This window comes from Cryptomeria japonica, chromosome 2, assembly GCF_030272615.1.
Source record: "Cryptomeria japonica chromosome 2, Sugi_1.0, whole genome shotgun sequence".
Lineage (NCBI taxonomy): Eukaryota > Viridiplantae > Streptophyta > Pinopsida > Cupressales > Cupressaceae > Cryptomeria > Cryptomeria japonica.
Window position 1 is genome coordinate 543,429,087 of NC_081406.1, and position 16,553 is coordinate 543,445,639.

Consider the following 16,553-nt stretch of genomic DNA (forward strand, 5'->3'; position numbering starts at 1 on the left):
AAAACATGAAATGAAGCAAATAGTACTGGAACACACCAAAGAACTATAATCCAAAACTGGATCAATGGATTCAATCCATTAGTGTTCATATTTCATACAAAAGAAGACCAAAATAGTGATAACAGTCTAAAAATGAGTAGTTTCAGATTGCTAATCATACAAAATCAAACATCCAACCTTGGTAACCATGCAAGAGGAGGTTTAAATAGTCTTCCCCATGTGTGGAGGCATCATAGGGCATTGTGCTATCCCTAACTCCACCTCTAAGCTCTTTAGGACCAAAGTTGTCATGAAACAATGCTCATGGGTAAACCATGCATCCTTATTACTTCCTTAAAGAACAACTGAGCTATATGAAATGCATCATGAGTAGTCTTGCAAGGTACAAAGTGGGACATCTTACTAAATCTTTCCACTATGACATAAATGTTATCAAATCCCTGCTTTGTCCTTGGTAATCCTACTACAAAGTCCATACTAATGCACTCCCAGGGTCTATTTGGTATGGGAAGAGGTTGATATAAACCGGCATTTGAAGAAGTACCCTTGGCCTTTTGACAAACAATACAAGTCTCCACATACTTTTTCACATCTTGATTCATCCTAGGCCAATAATAATACATCTGAACCAACTCTTGAGTCTTGTTGACTCCAAAATGTCCACTAAGGTTGTCATTATGCTTCTCTTGTATGAGATTTTCTCTCATTGACCCTCTAGGCACACAAAGTTGTCCTCCTCTAAACAATAACCCATCTTGCAAGGTAAAATATGAATGCTCACTATGAAAATGATTTTGATACTCTTTGCATACCTTGTAGGCATTTGAGAAGTCTTCATCATCCGGGTATAGGCCTCTAAAACTATCAACACCTATGCTTCTTAACTGAATTTCTTGGATTGTCAAAAGTTTTCTGCTCAATGCATCAACAACCCGATTTAATTGACCTTTTTTGTGCTTGATTGTGAATGTGTAGGCTTGCATGTACTCCACCCACTTCATGTGTTTGTGACTGAGTTTGTCTTGTGAGTTTAGAAATCTTAAAGCTTGGTTGTCTATGTAGACTACAAATTCCTTAGGAAGGAGATAGTATCTCCACTTCCTCAAAGTCTGCACTAAAGCATATAATTCCAGGTCATATGAGGAGTATTTCCTCTTTTCATCACTTAGCTTCTCATTATGGAAAGCTACTGGTCTTTCTTCTTGGCTTAGGACAACACTTACTGCAACATTGCTAGCATCATATTCCACTATGAAGAGTTTCTCAAAACTAGGCAACACTAACACCGGTTGAGTAGCTATCTTTTCCTTCAAGGTTTCAAAACCTCTATTTTCTTGTTCATTCCACTGAAACTTTTCGTTCATTCCACCTCTAATAGTGTCCAACATTGGTGTGCATATAGCACTGAATTGCCTAATGAACTTCCTGTAATACTAAGCTAGTCCATGGAAGCTTCTCACCTCTGTTGCTGACTTAGGAGTAGGCCAATTTACCATGGCTTCAACCTTGCTAGGATCCATCTTGAGGTTTCCTTGAGACAACACAAACCCAAGGTAAACCAACTCCTACTTAACAAATTCACACTTGTCCAAATTCATGATTATCTTCTCTTCATACAATCTTTGTAGCACATTTTGAAAATGATTAATATGATCTGCCCTATCCTTACTAAAAATGAGAATATCATCTAAATATACCACCACAAATTTACCTATGAAGTCCTTCATCACCTCATTCATGAGTCTCATGAAGGTGCTTGGAGCATTGGACAAGCCAAATGGCATTACAAGCCATTCATAAAGACCCTCTGTTGTCTTGAATGTTGTTTTCCATTCATCACCCTCCTTAATCCTAATTTGGTGGTATCCACTTTTAAGGTCAATCTTGGTAAAATATTTGGCTTCCCCTAAATAATCCATTAGGTCTTCTATTCTAGGAATTGGAAACCTATATCTAATAGTGGTCCTATTTGTAGCCCTAGAGTGAGTGCACAATCTCCAAGTACCACCTTTCTTTGGGGCTAAAATGGTAGGTACAGCACAAGGGCTAATGCTTTTCCTAATTAGGCCTTGGTCTAAAAGCTCTTGGATTTGTTTGGCAATCTCAACATTTTGTTGGGGAGTCATCTTGTAAGCTGCCTTGTTAGGTAAGGATGCTCCGGGAATAAAGTCTATTTGATGGCTTATGGCACTTTTAGGAGGTAAGGTGGCTGGTTGTCCATCACTCACTATTCCTTTGAACTTTTTCAATAGGTCTTGAACCTCTATTGGCAAATCTGGCTACTCTTTCTTGTCTTCCTCTTTAGGCTTCGTTACTAATGCAAACCCTATACCTTCACCTTCCTCAAGTGTCTTCAAGAACTGTTTTTCACTCACCAAAAGGACATTAGGACCTGTTGCCCTCTTTTCACCTTCCTCAAGGATAGATTGGATCTTGAATGTGACTCCATCTTTCTTGAATGAGTATGCATTCTTGGCTCCATCATGAATAGCTTGTCTATCAAATTGCCATGGTCTTCCTAGTAGAAGATGGCATGCATCCATGGGTAGGACATCACATAACACTTTGTCCTTATACCTCCCAATGGTGAAATCCACCCATGCTTGCTCATTGACTAGGACATGTTGGCCTTTGTTCAACCAAGTGATCCTATATGGATTGTTGTGAGGTATCCTTTGTAACTTGAGCTTACTCACTGCCTCTTTGGACACAATGTTGTCTGTTGACCCTGAATCAATGATCACTTTGCAAACTTTGTCCATAATCTTGCATTTGATCCTAAATAATGATCTCCTTTGGCTAGGCTCTTCTCTGACAGGTTCTTTTATCAAAGTTCTTCTTATCATCAAGTTGTCACCTACCTCTGATTCTAAGGTAACCTCTGAAGTCTTGCTACTTGAAGACTCTTCTTAAAGATAGTTCACTCTCCTTTCACTACTTTGTGATGATGATCCCTTCTCTGGACACCTATATGCTGGATGACCAACTTGATTGCAATGGTAACACTTCATTAAGGCAAAATATGAGGAACCTCTACCTTGTCCACTAGAGCTTCCTCTAAAACCACTATTTGACCCCCTTCCTCTATTGAATCCTCCTTTACAAGTGTCACTTTCTTGTTTCTCGGTGAGTTTAGACTCACCTTGTGTTCTTTGCTCTGAGTTTCTTCCTCCAAAGCCTCCCCTATGGCTTATATTTTCTTTTCCTCTACCCCTGCCCCTATTACTACTTGAATCATGTTTTCTTTTCAGTTTTTCTTCCACTTTAAGGGCAAGTTGATAGCTTTGATGAACTGTCTTTGGGCTCATTAGATTGATTTCCTCTTGGATGTTCCACCATAGTCCATTCAGGTACCTAGCAACTTTGAGACTTTCTTCTTCCACCGCATGAGATCTAAGGCTACGTTTGTGAAACTCCTCTGTATAGCCACTTACATCAAGCTCTTTTTGTCTTAGGTTTTGTCTCTTCCTATGAATCTGCACTTCATAGTCATCAGGGAGATAGATTTCTTTGATTTTGACTAACATCCCTTTCCAAGAAGAGATGGGTGTTTTACCCATTTTCTTTCTCTCATCCTACACAAATTTCCACCATGTGAGAGAAACTCCTCTCATCCTAGACTTGGCCACTTTAACTGTTTGAGCCTCAGTTATGCCTTCACACTCAAAATGGTTCTCCATGCCCTCTATCCATTCTAGAACCACTTATGCTTCCATCTTACCAGTAAACAATGGCAATCCTTCTAGTGATTTACCACTTAAGGCTTTCAATGCCTTTAGGAAAGGTTCTTGTTCTAAGACAGGATCAGGTTCAGGTACTTTGTCTATCTCTGACACCTCTTTACCCTTCCCTTCTTCTCCTTCAACCTTTACCAACACTTCATCTGCCTTGGTTTCAATCTCACCAAGCTTACTTTCCAATTCAATCAACTTTTCCTTCAGGAGTCTATTCTCTTCCTCCTGATCATCCACTTTCTTTGCCAAATCTCCATTGGTCACCATGGTTTTGTCTCCTATAGATTCCACTGAGGAAATCTACTCACCTGGCCCAAATCTTATAGCCTCTGATACCAATTTGATAGGGTTTACCTAGCTTGCTCACACTTCGCCTAGTTGGAGTTGCTCAATTCCTCCAACCTCACCAGGTCTAACTATGCTCCAAGACCTCCAAGCCCTTCCAATATCTGCTAGGACTTGATCCTCACCAATCTCAAGGTGTTTGTAACAAGTGTTTAACTAAGAACCCTACCATTTCAATATGTTTCCCATATGCTCAATCTTCCTATCTTGACAACAACTGGTCAATTTCTCACTTTTCACCCCCATACTGTTGTGAGTCATTACAGAGGTGTGGAGGTGGTGTTTACCATGGAATCAATCCATCTAGGTCCATTTGAGGTTGTGCTTTCCCTATCTTCCTTACCGATTTCACCAATTTGCCTAAAAATAGGGCTACAAGGATGAGCCCCTATTAGGCCTCCAAAATCCGATTTTTGAGGGTTTTTGGTTTTACGATCCAAAAGACATTGCAAAGAGTTTTGTTTTTCTTCAATCACTCACCTATCCCCAAGATATTTTGGTGGTTTTGGCTTCCCAACTTTTCGTACAGTGCCCTAACCCAAAAATGAGGGTTTGGTAGGGTTTCTAGGCCTCTAACCGGCAGTGACTGTTCAATTTTGTGGAATGGGCATCTAAAGGTCTTGTCAAGGATTCTCCTTGTTGTTGCAACTCTGTATGGACCTCATGAACCTCTCCAAATGATTTGGCTAAGGTTTTGTGTTCACCTCTGCACTATGCACTCAGTTTTCACCCTGTCTTCTCTAGTCGGGTTGCTCCTGGACTCGCCTAGAACAAGGTAGTAACCATGTTAATCTCCACTTCCATAACTCCTCCCTGCATATTTACACTGTACATAGGGTTTCCTTCGATGTCCCAACGGGGCGTGATGGTAGCACGGAGGGATTTTATGGGGCAACCATTTTACATGAATTTGCTATTTACAAGCCAAAACTGGTTGTTTGGAAACAAAACAATGAAAGTACTAACACACCCTATCTACAAAGCATGAAATGAAGCAAATAGTACTGGAACACACCAAAGAACTACAATCCAAAAATGGATCAATGGATTCAATCCATTAGTGTTCACATTTCATACAAAAGAAGACCAAAACAGTGATAACAGTCCGAAAATGAGTAGTTTCAGATTGTCAATCATACAAAATTAAACTTCCAACCTTGGTAACCGTGCAAGAGGAGGTTTAAATAGTCTTCCCCATGTGTGGAGGCATCCTAGGGCATTTTGCTATCCCTAACTCCACCGCTAAGCTCTTTAGGACCAAAGTTGTCATGACAACTTTCAAAAGTTGTCATGACAACTTTTACAACTTTTCACATTTTGTGTTTCCAACCTAAGCAACCTATTTCAAGTCATTACTCATGACTTTTTAAACATTCCTAAAATTATTCTAAACCTCTCCAATGCTCATACCAAGTCATGCCTCTTTTGACCATCAAGAAGGCCATTTCAACTACTCAAACTATTACCTTTTCACAAAGGCAAACCTAGGAAGAAAACCAACTCAACTAGGCCTACATTTGACTCAAATCAAACATCACACACACACACCTTGGACCCTCCTGGAGTCCTTATTAGGAACCTGACTTGGCTAAGGTCAGTACAAGCCAAAATTGTGGAAGGACTATGAGCCTAAGTCCTAGGTGCTCCTACACCATGTTGGGAGACGAGTTTCCCAACGCTGAATTCAAGTATAGAACAAATGCAGACATAGTCTCCATGTTCTTGGCATGGTGTTTCAAGCTAGAGTCGAAGGACAGTGTGTGGAGGATCATGACGAGATGTGTTAAGGAGTGGATGTTGGGTTTTGATAGCTTGATGGAGATGGCCCAGGATATGAAGGCTTTGGTGTGCCCAGGAGGAATATGGTTGCATGTTAGTTAATAAACTCCACCCCTGCGACCATTTCTAATTTGTAGTGTGAACTGCAATAAGGAGGTAAGAAGAATGTCGGCCCGAATTGGGTTGCAGGGAGTGAATTTCTTCATAGATAGAGTGGAGGCGAGAGAGGTCATATTGGAGCAAGTGAAGTGGGGTCCCTACAAGGAGTATCGTGTAGTGAAGAAATAGGAGGCACACCCAAAGCACAGACGTGGATGACCGGCGAAGCCAAAGAGGGTGAAAAGAGTTGGGACGTTGCTGAGAGGGGAGTCCTAGAGGAGCATGTATGAACCCGAGATAGTAAGTCAAAATGCAGCCCTAGCTGATGCAATGGATGGAAAAGGAAAGGCAATAGTAGAGGCAAGTTAGACAACAGGCCTAGACCCATTTTTTTATGACGATTGTAAAGCATAATGTGGATAGTTGGTAGAAGTTAGCTAGAATATGAAGATAGTATTTAGAAGGACTGGTTTATGCTCATTTTGCAAACAATATTAAACTTTGGATGTAAACTTATTTTGGATTTATAAAAATACTCAATTACCGTTCAAAAAAAAAGTTTGAAAGTTTGCAAATAGGAGTGATAATGTAAGAAAGCACAGGGAAAGAAAAGCAATCAAAAAGAAAAGGTGTATGGAATAGCAACATATGCATATGTAATGTGTTTGCAGGTTTATGAAGGTTCATGGATAGGAAAATCATATTCTATATGAAAAAAATCTTCGGAATTAAAGAAACGTGTTTCCATATGACAAAGTTGTTGCATAGTTACATGAGTATTATTCCAATCTAGATTTATATGATTGTAAGAGTGATGTATGACAATACATGCTTTTGTAGAAGAGGTCTTGAGACCCTTGTTTTACTATAATTTCAACTTTGAAGTTTTTTGTTTAATAAAATTTGAAGTTTTTTGTTTAATAAAATTTGAAGTTTTTTGTTTAATAAACTTTGAAGCGATGTTGTTTAGAATGCAATTATTGTGTGGTTGTTTAGAATGCAATTATTGTGTGAGTAATTTTTTGAGTAGTCGTTAAGTGCTACTTTTTGTTGATTTGAATGATGTTTTTATAGCTCACTGTTGTAGTAGTTGTAATCAGATTTCGAAAGAAAAATAAGGAAGTTCTCATTTTCAATTCATGTGAATTTTGCATTTGTTAAGTATGAATGTTTTTTTATGAGAGTACCCTTTCATTCAAAAAAAAATTACTATTGGTAGTGTGTGTGAGTGGAGTACCCTTAAATCACCTCTAAAAGTTGATTCTCTTATTAATCATTAAGTAAAATTGAATTAACAACTTGTTCAATAAATAGGCCCTTTTTCAAATTTCTAGTTAATTATTTTTAAATCAATTTCATGGGAGAATTCTCCAATTTTTCCAACTAACTAGTATTGGATAATTGAATAAATAGAGCATTAAATTGGTGGTGACTTTAGGTGTTTAACATGTTCTCAAGCCCCATGGTTGCAAAGATGAGAGTTAAACATGATTTTGACTAGTGTAGTTCATAACTAACTTGGCGTAAAGATGTAATTTGCAGCGTGATAAGGCACTAGTCCGAGAGTTCTTCCAGATCTTTCTTCAAAATGGATTGAGGATTCTAGGCTCGATTCTTGAGTTTTTTCCTTTGGTGGCATCTTTTTGCTTTTGCTAGTGATTCTCCATTCCTCCACCTCTCATATCAAAGTATAGGGCCCATATATACTATTCTATGTAGAAGATGCTTCATTTGTAGAATTATGGAGTGAAACTTGTCCTTGAAATACTTTATAGATGGATGGATGAATCCTGGTACAAGGTTCGTTATCCTTATTTGCCTGGGCAAGATAAGGGCTTTTTTGGATAGGTATTCTATGAAACAATGGTCCTTAGATCTTTGACAGGCATAGCATCTTCACGTGTCCATGAAAAACCTTCTTCAATCTAAAACCAATATTTTTTTCCAAAGTTCCATAGTAGATTAGCTTTTACAACCTCCCTCTTGTTAAAAATTGAAAAAATTGATCAAATTCAAAGAATTTGGCGAATTTGTTAAGATTGATCCGACTTTGCAAGAGGTTTCACTACAGTTTGCATATTGACCAATATTCTCAAACTGCTCTGACATTCCATCATAATTTAATCTAAGCATGGTTCTTGAACTGGCTGATTGTCTTGCCAAATGGGCTTCTAAGTTTATGGAGGGCTGGTCTATTGAGGATAGGGGACAACTTTCTCCAGAGTTGTCTCACATGTTGAATCAACTTCTTGTTCAAGATAATTCTTTATAGTCTTCTCTTTGTTCGGCAGTTGGCCTTCTTTTGATGTATTCTTCTTTCTGTTTTGAATAAATTTTTACCCCTCTTTATTGTCAAAACATGGATTTTTCTCTTCCCTCTCCACTTAAGATTTCAGTTGAGTTGACACAAAAATGCAAAAATTAGGGCAAGATTTTGAAACAAAGCAACCTATAGATTATGAAACAAGGCTCAGCAAGGATGGCTATATGTTCTCATTATAAGAAGAATATGGCTTTCTACCCAATGAAATTATTACCATTTTGTAGTTTATTAGCCAGAAGGCTAAACTGAATTCTCTGGGATTTTGAAAAAACTATGACATTTTAAACGGTTTAATCAGTCTTTGATGAGCAACTTCCTTCATATTGTTTGTTCGAATGCTTTGGCACAGGTGGTAAAGATTAGCAAAGAAAATGTGAAGGATAGTCTGGGCAAACTAATTATTTATTAGAATAACTCATCTACTGTAAAAAAGAGAAGTAACAAGGAATCAAAAGCAGAAAGGTTGCATCTAGAGGTGAGAGACTCCATTGAAGATGCATTGCAATGGACTATGGAGGCTTTTCTTTCCTGCAAAAACTGAAACGGACCACAAATCAGCCTTGAAACGATTCTTTCCTCTATTAGGGAATAATTTAGGCATTTCTTTTTGTGGCAAAAGTGGTTCCAAAGTGCTTCTTTGTGTTAAGGTTGATGATTTAGTTTCTTTGTTTTTCAGTTTCCCTTCGCTTCATTAAGCAGGGTTTATGATGTATGCTTGGCCTCTCCGATTGGTTTGTTGTTCTCATTTGGTTTTTTTGGGTCATGGGCAAGAACCCTAATAGATTCCCTTCCTTACCATGCATCAAAAAGATTTTTTCTCTTTGCCGCCATCATTACCATCAATGGACATATACAGGATAAATTTAAATAATGCACAATCTGGTTCAATTTTTCAAACATGGCTTGGACATTACAGAACCTAATAAAATGTGCATTCTTACAAAGAGAAGTCAAGTGAACATACTTTGCGTACTCCTTGAGAAAATGCCTAAAGAAATTAATTCAACAAAGGAACATTTGCAATTGCTTGATATTACACAAGGGACGCATCTCAGGTAACATTCATTTTGCAAGATACTCTTCAATGCCTTGAGAAGAGAACAAAAACCTGAGGAACTCACTGACAAAGATGTTGATGTTTGTGGAGCCACTAAAAAAATCAAATGTTGACAAATACATCAAACTACTTCAAGAGCGTACTAGGCCAAAAAGCAATATAAAAGGAATTCTAGAGGAGTAATGCATTAGTGGAGGAAAATAGTATTAAATGAGATGTGAAAGAAAGAATGTTAAGCGACAAAGACTGCAGAGAAGTGGATTTGAAGAATGAATTCATACTTACTATTATTAGTTGAAATTGGTCAGAGAATTGTAGAGTTTGAATCAAGAAGACTTGATTGTGAAGTCATGTAAAAGAATTTTGTCAACTGGTTATTATAGTCAGTTATGGTAATGATAAGAAAGACGTATAGTCTTTGAACGGATAGTGTAGTGGTATCCAACGAATTTGATGGAAATTCAGAATAACTCGGAGGAAAAAGTGATCAAATTTAGGAAAGCAATTGACAAACTCCAAGAAAGTTATGATAGAATATTATGGCAAGGTAATACAAAAGTGTAGGCATGTAATTGTTTAAACCACAGTAAAAGATATGAGGGTAGACAAGGAAAAAAAGATTGAAATGTTTACAAGAAGGGTAAAACAATAAGATATAGAATACTTGTAGATTATCAAGAGGATAATCCCAGAGGGATCGAAGGAATAGTATAAGTCACAGAAAGGATATCCACTAGAGATTTGATTGAAATAATGTTATAGAGATGTGCAGTGCAGCAATGGGATACAAGAGGAGTGATAACACAAATTGCTTGGAGAAGTTGTAGTAAGATAAAAGTCGGGAGAATGTGAATAGACTGATGCTACACAAGATACTAAGGGAAGAAAATTAGAGAGATTTTGATTGTAGGAAAAAGAGAAAATATTGAGGAAATACACAAATTAGAATTATCAAAAAGCAGAAATGGATAGTTATGCAGATGAATACAAATGTATACATGGAGTGGGTTGGAAGTAAGCAAAACTTCCAATATTGCAGATTAAACAGGTTGATAACATTAAGTTAAATATTGGAAGAAGAAGGTAAGGATGATGACTTGAAATGGCTTGAATCAAAACAGCAAAAAAACTGAAGGTAGAAAAGAATAACATAGAGTAAAGATATTGTTTAGAAAGATATAACTAGAGAAATTAGTGGAAGGTACACAGATCTGTCAGCATTGGCTAAAGAGAATTATTGCAGAACAAAAGAGAAGATTGTTTACATAGTTTGCTGATAAGAACTGAAATTCGTTGGTTACAAAAATTTATGTATAGATTGGTCGAGAAGATTATACAATAGAAGATGAGATAGAAAGATATTTGAGAAAACCAGATGACTAGAATGCAGATACAATTGAAGGTACACATATGAGCGAAAGTATTGATGAAATAATTACTTTGGAGTAAGAGTATAAGAGTGAATAATTGGTAGATGAAGCTCATTTCAGATTTTAGTTTCAAAGATGGCAGAGGAGAAAAGAAAATTGTAGATTTAATTTTGAAGGTCTATTTATTTGTTAAGGGTCCACTATGGTTGGGTTATCAACCTAAGGAATGGTTTATTCATTCAGCCCTTATTTGCAGGCACTAGCTTACAGATCACTTAGGATGCATGATGCAAAAGCATCTCAAATCGAAAAACAATCCTATATTAACCAATAAAAGTGCTTTCGTGTGTCATCTTTTCTAGGTGTTTTGTGTATGTTTCTATCATTTTGAGAAGCTACAATTACATTTTCTCACCTGTAGTTTCAATCAAGTGAATTCAAGCCAATCAGTAGAAATAAGAGATGTGCAGTATCAGTTGTGTCCAATCATCATATTGGTATGAGCCAAGCATATTATGATGCTTTATTAAAGACATTATGTTTTCATTATACAATGGTGCCATAATCAGACCATGCGCCGAAGTATTTAATTCATAGGCCAAACAAGGAGGTTACCTATGTAATTCTTGGCCTTCATAAGGTTCATATGAGGAGCCTCATCGTGTTGTACACCCAAAGATTGTCGTAAGTTTCATATGAGTAGTGCCCAATCCCAAACTGGATACAAGTTGAAATCATTAAATAAGGGGTCATCAATCATTATCATGAGTGCATTTTTTTTTTATCTGACACATCCTTACTACATCTTGTTTCTTTATAAAAGATCGTAAAAATATATTCTTAAAAATATTAGGAATCAAAGAAGTGAATATTAAAAGCTACAAATTAATTGAAACACGGGAATTCATCATTATGAGATGGAAATTGATAGGTCGATATTGTAAGACCCATACCTAATGTTGTTGAAGCTCATCAAGCTTGTGATGTAACTTGTTTTGAAACAATAGAATCAATTCCACTCTAAAAATTTAATTATCCATTGTGTATAAGTGTTGTTTGTTGTCACTTGCTACATGCTTTTGTAGTCTTTCATTAGACCCCCTTACCATGATTGTGTCATGAACCAATCAATTTCTCAATGTTTCATTTGTCCTTTAAAGGGCACTTTAAATTTGCATAAGTTTCAACAAATAGAAAAAGTTTGAATTTGAATAATTTATATTATTTTCAATTTCCTTGAAAACTTTTCTAAACTCTATCCTCAAGTTCTTAATTGCTTGATTGTCTTGAGGACGCATTAAACATACCAAATATAATCATGAACCTAAACTTCCTACTATTGTCCATTGTTGTCTTGTAGTCTTCAACATTTCCTCAAATGTCATTTGCTCACAAATCTCACTTGGTGCCCACTATACATCCTTATGTCTTGAAACATTAAGAATTTCCGCAAACATCATCTGCTCACTTAGAAATCTTACACAATGCCTTGTTATACAATGGTCTGCCTCCTAAATGAAAGTTACCATGTATCAATCATCCACCAATTTTGAACATTTCAAAGATTTCAATCTAATATCAACATGATTTGATCTTGATAAAATAAATAATGCAATAAATAATAAAAAGAAAAAGAAAAAAATAGACCAAAGGCTCCACTTACCTCCTTTGGTTGCCACCACTTTGTGGGGTTCCTTACTGCTCGTGTTGCTACTAGCTTATTTTCTTACCTATTGCCATTCAATCTCAAATGGTAATCTAGCAATAACAATGTTTGATGGAACAAAAAGATAAGTGACTTAGATATTCCAATCTCAGGCATTGAAAGATTGTTTAAGATAACCACATATCAAAACTAGCAATAAATATGGATTCTAACATGCCCACAATAGCCAACCAACTAGCTAAACCAAGTATATATTGTTTATGCAAATAACTAGAAACCCTCCTATGATAGATATGTTACACGACTCTTCTAATTTTGTCCTACTTTCTGTTGATGATTGATAGCTTCAGTTGGATAAAATTAAATGTTAAATTGGCCTTAAGGCCTTCAACATATATATATATATATATATATATATATATATATATATATATATATATCACCAATATGCACATTGCTTTCATTAATTATTTATGTTTAGTTAGCACGTATTATGTCTTGTTTGCCTATCGGTGATTACACATCGCACCCCAATTGAGGTCACAACCCTTCACCGAAATTGAACAAGTATTTATCTTCTATCGGGGGCAATTACTAGGTGTGTGGTTGTGAGAGACCAATACTGATCGGACATATACATCATAGGAGAGGCTGATGTAAATTTAGTGTATACGATATAGAGGGTTATGTTGTTCTCTTCTAACAAATATATATCTATTTGTGGTCTGCAGAAAATATACGTGTGAAGTCAGGATATTACAATTGTTGTGTAATTTATAAAGATAATTTGTTGTGCATCTTCACCCAGCAATTTATATATAAGCAAATTGATTATACTAGAAGGATCGAGTGACTAAAGGAGGAATTAATAACCTCAACATGGTATCAGAGCCAAGTTTCCTTCTATAAAGCCTAACCACCTGAAGGAAGATCCGATTAAGATCAGATTGATATCTCCTTGAAAGTTTGTATTTTAAAATGAAGAATGGAATCAGATTCGAAGACAGACTTGAAAGTGCCTCAAACTATGATTCATGGAAACTACGAATGATGTTGGTACTAAGGAAGAATGAGTTCAAAACAATAATAGAGAATCCTTCTAAACCTAATGGAAAGGACGAACAGAGTCAGTGGGAAAAGAACAATATTAAAGCAATGGAGTTATTAGTAGATGGAGTAAAGAGTCATCTACTACCTATCATTACAAGGTTAGATTCTGCATATGACATGTTCAAAGCCTTGAAAGACATGTTTGAGATTAACAACACGAACATAATCCTCACACTTAAAAATCAACTTTCTAATATTAAAATGAGTAAGGAAGATACTATCACTTCATATTTTATGAGGATAACAGAATTAAGGAACCAGCTCTCATCAATTGGTCACATTTATGATAATAAGGAGCTAACTATGATAACTCTAAATGGGCTCCCTATCTCATGGGAAAACTTTAGACAAGGAGTTAGTGCTCGATCCAAAGTTCCCAAATTTGATAGACTAAAAGCTTACTGCATTCAAGAAGAGTGTAACCTAATATCAAGAGGAATCATGAAACCCGTTGATGAAGATGTTCAAGTTCTAGTCTCTAGTTTGAAAAGGAAAAAGGACAAAAAGACATATGGTAATCGATCATTCAAGAAGCCTAGAGACTTCTCTAAAGTACAATGTTTCATATGTGACGAATATGGCCACATTGCAAGAACTTGTCCTCTCAAATTTAAACTACAAGCTTCCCTTGTTGAAGTCAAAAATTCATATGTATGTTCAGAAAAATATGTTCTCTAGAAGAAACTCAAGATACCTTGTGATTAAGGGGAGCTTACTAATAAAGATTGAGCACTTCTGAGGTAAAATTGTAAATATTGATTATTATTATTAATACTAATAATTATTTTATGGGCCCTGTGTAAATCGTAAGGAAGTGACGACTTCCAAATGATTTCCACTTGTATTTTTTGAAGTTATTGGAAGGTTATGATCTTACAATAACTCAAGATTGTGGATAGAATAGCCGATTGAGGCAATCCACACACAAGAGCTCATGGATAGAATCGCCGACTGAGGCAATCCACGTAAGAGCTTGTGGATAGAATAGTCGACTGAGGCAATCCACGTGAGAGCTCATGGATAGAATCGCCGATTGAAGCAATCCACACGAGCTCATGGATAGAATCGCCGACTGAGGCAATCCACGTAAGAGCTTGTAGATAGAATCGCCGACTGAGGCAATCCACACGAGCTCATGGATAGAATCGCCGACAAAGGCAATCCACACAAGAGCTTGTGAATAGAATTGCCGACAGAGGCAATCCACACAAGAGCTCATGGATAGAATCGCCGACAAAGGCAATCCACACAAGAGCTTATGGATAGAATCGCCGACAGAGGCAATCCACTCAAGAGTTTGTGAATAGAATCGCCGACAGAGGCAATTAACATCTTGAAACTATGGTCCCAAGATAAGCATCATACGATTTATGAATATTGCTCCCAATATCTTTTATCCTCCCTAGCTCAGAGGGAATGTTGATGATTTATAGCTTCAGTCGGATAAAATTAAATGTTAAATTGGCCTTAAGGCCTTCAACATTCAATAATATATATATCATTCTAATCACCAATATGCACATTGCTTTCATTAATTATTTATGTTTAGTTAGCATGTATTATGTCTTGTTTGCCTATCAGTGATTACACATCGCACCCCCTCATTTGGTATGCCACCCCGATTGAGGTCACAACCCCTCACCGAAATTGAACGAATATTTATCTTCTATCGAGGGCAATTGCTAGGCATGTGGTTGTGAGAGACCAATACTGATCGGACATATACGTCATAGGAGACGCTGATGTAAATTTAGTGTATACGATATAGAGGGTTATGTTGTTCTCTTCTAACACATATATATATGTTTGTGGTCTACAAAAAATATACGTGTGAAGTCAAGATATTACAATTGTTGTGTAATTTATAAAGATCATTTGTTGTGCATCTTCACCCAGCAATTTATATATAAGCAAATTGATTATACTAGAAGGATCGAGTGACTAAAGGAGGAATTAATAACCTCAACACTTTCATCTAGCAAATGAAGGTAAGCATCCTTGAAGCATCTCCTTGACTAATTCAAAGCATGTGCACAAAGTTTTAATGCTCAACTTACACCCGCTCAATGCTATAACCCTCGACTAAGCTTATATCTAGCTACGTCGTCTTAATCCACTCTAGAAGTGTGATGTCCCAAACTAAATATTTTGACCATTTGGCATTTTTTAATAATGCTGCACAAATTCTAGCACGCCATGATCACCCAAATCCTAGACTACACATTGTTTATTCTAGTGACAATCTTTTCAAAAATTATAAAACCTATAACATTTTTTGACAGAAAATCACACAATTTACATTATCAATAATAAACTCTTAATAATGGTGCAACCTCAGTTGGCCTAGTGGTGGAGAACTTGTGCTCTTGAAAGAAAGGTCACAAGATCAAATCCCACAAGGGCAATCCCACAAAGGAGTAGGATATGTACACCTTATCGGCTTCAGCCCGTTACCGATCAAAAAACAAAACTCTTAATAATGGAAAATGAAGAAGAAATCATTTTTATAATTTTCTAAATATTGTAAACCAGATATTAATTAAAATTAATAATCTACAAAAACAACCAACCAAACATGAAGTAGCTATGACTCCACTTGCAGAGCAAATACCAGCAACTCAAAGAAATTCCCAAATCACATGTACGATAGCATTAAGACTTACATGCCACCCCAAATGCAAACAGAATAATTGCGATTCATAATGTATAGTAGAGCAACATTAAAAGGTCCGTATGCTAACTATGATCCCTTTTGCTAACTATACGACAGTTGATTACAAGAAACTTCCCACCCATAATCGATACAGCCTCCTCAAATAGTATAGCTAGTTAATTACAAAGGCTGCAACCAATATATTGTACTCAACAATCTCAAATTCAAAAGATTGATTAATTTACTATTGCACAACAAATAGAAAATGATTGAAAATATCAGCAAAACCAAAACAACACAATGCAATTTTGCACAACAAGAAAGATATAATTAGGGAACTATTCATATACATAACAAAGTTTTCATCATTAAATCCATTTGTTAAAAAAAAATCGTATTAAGACAATTAAAAAAATA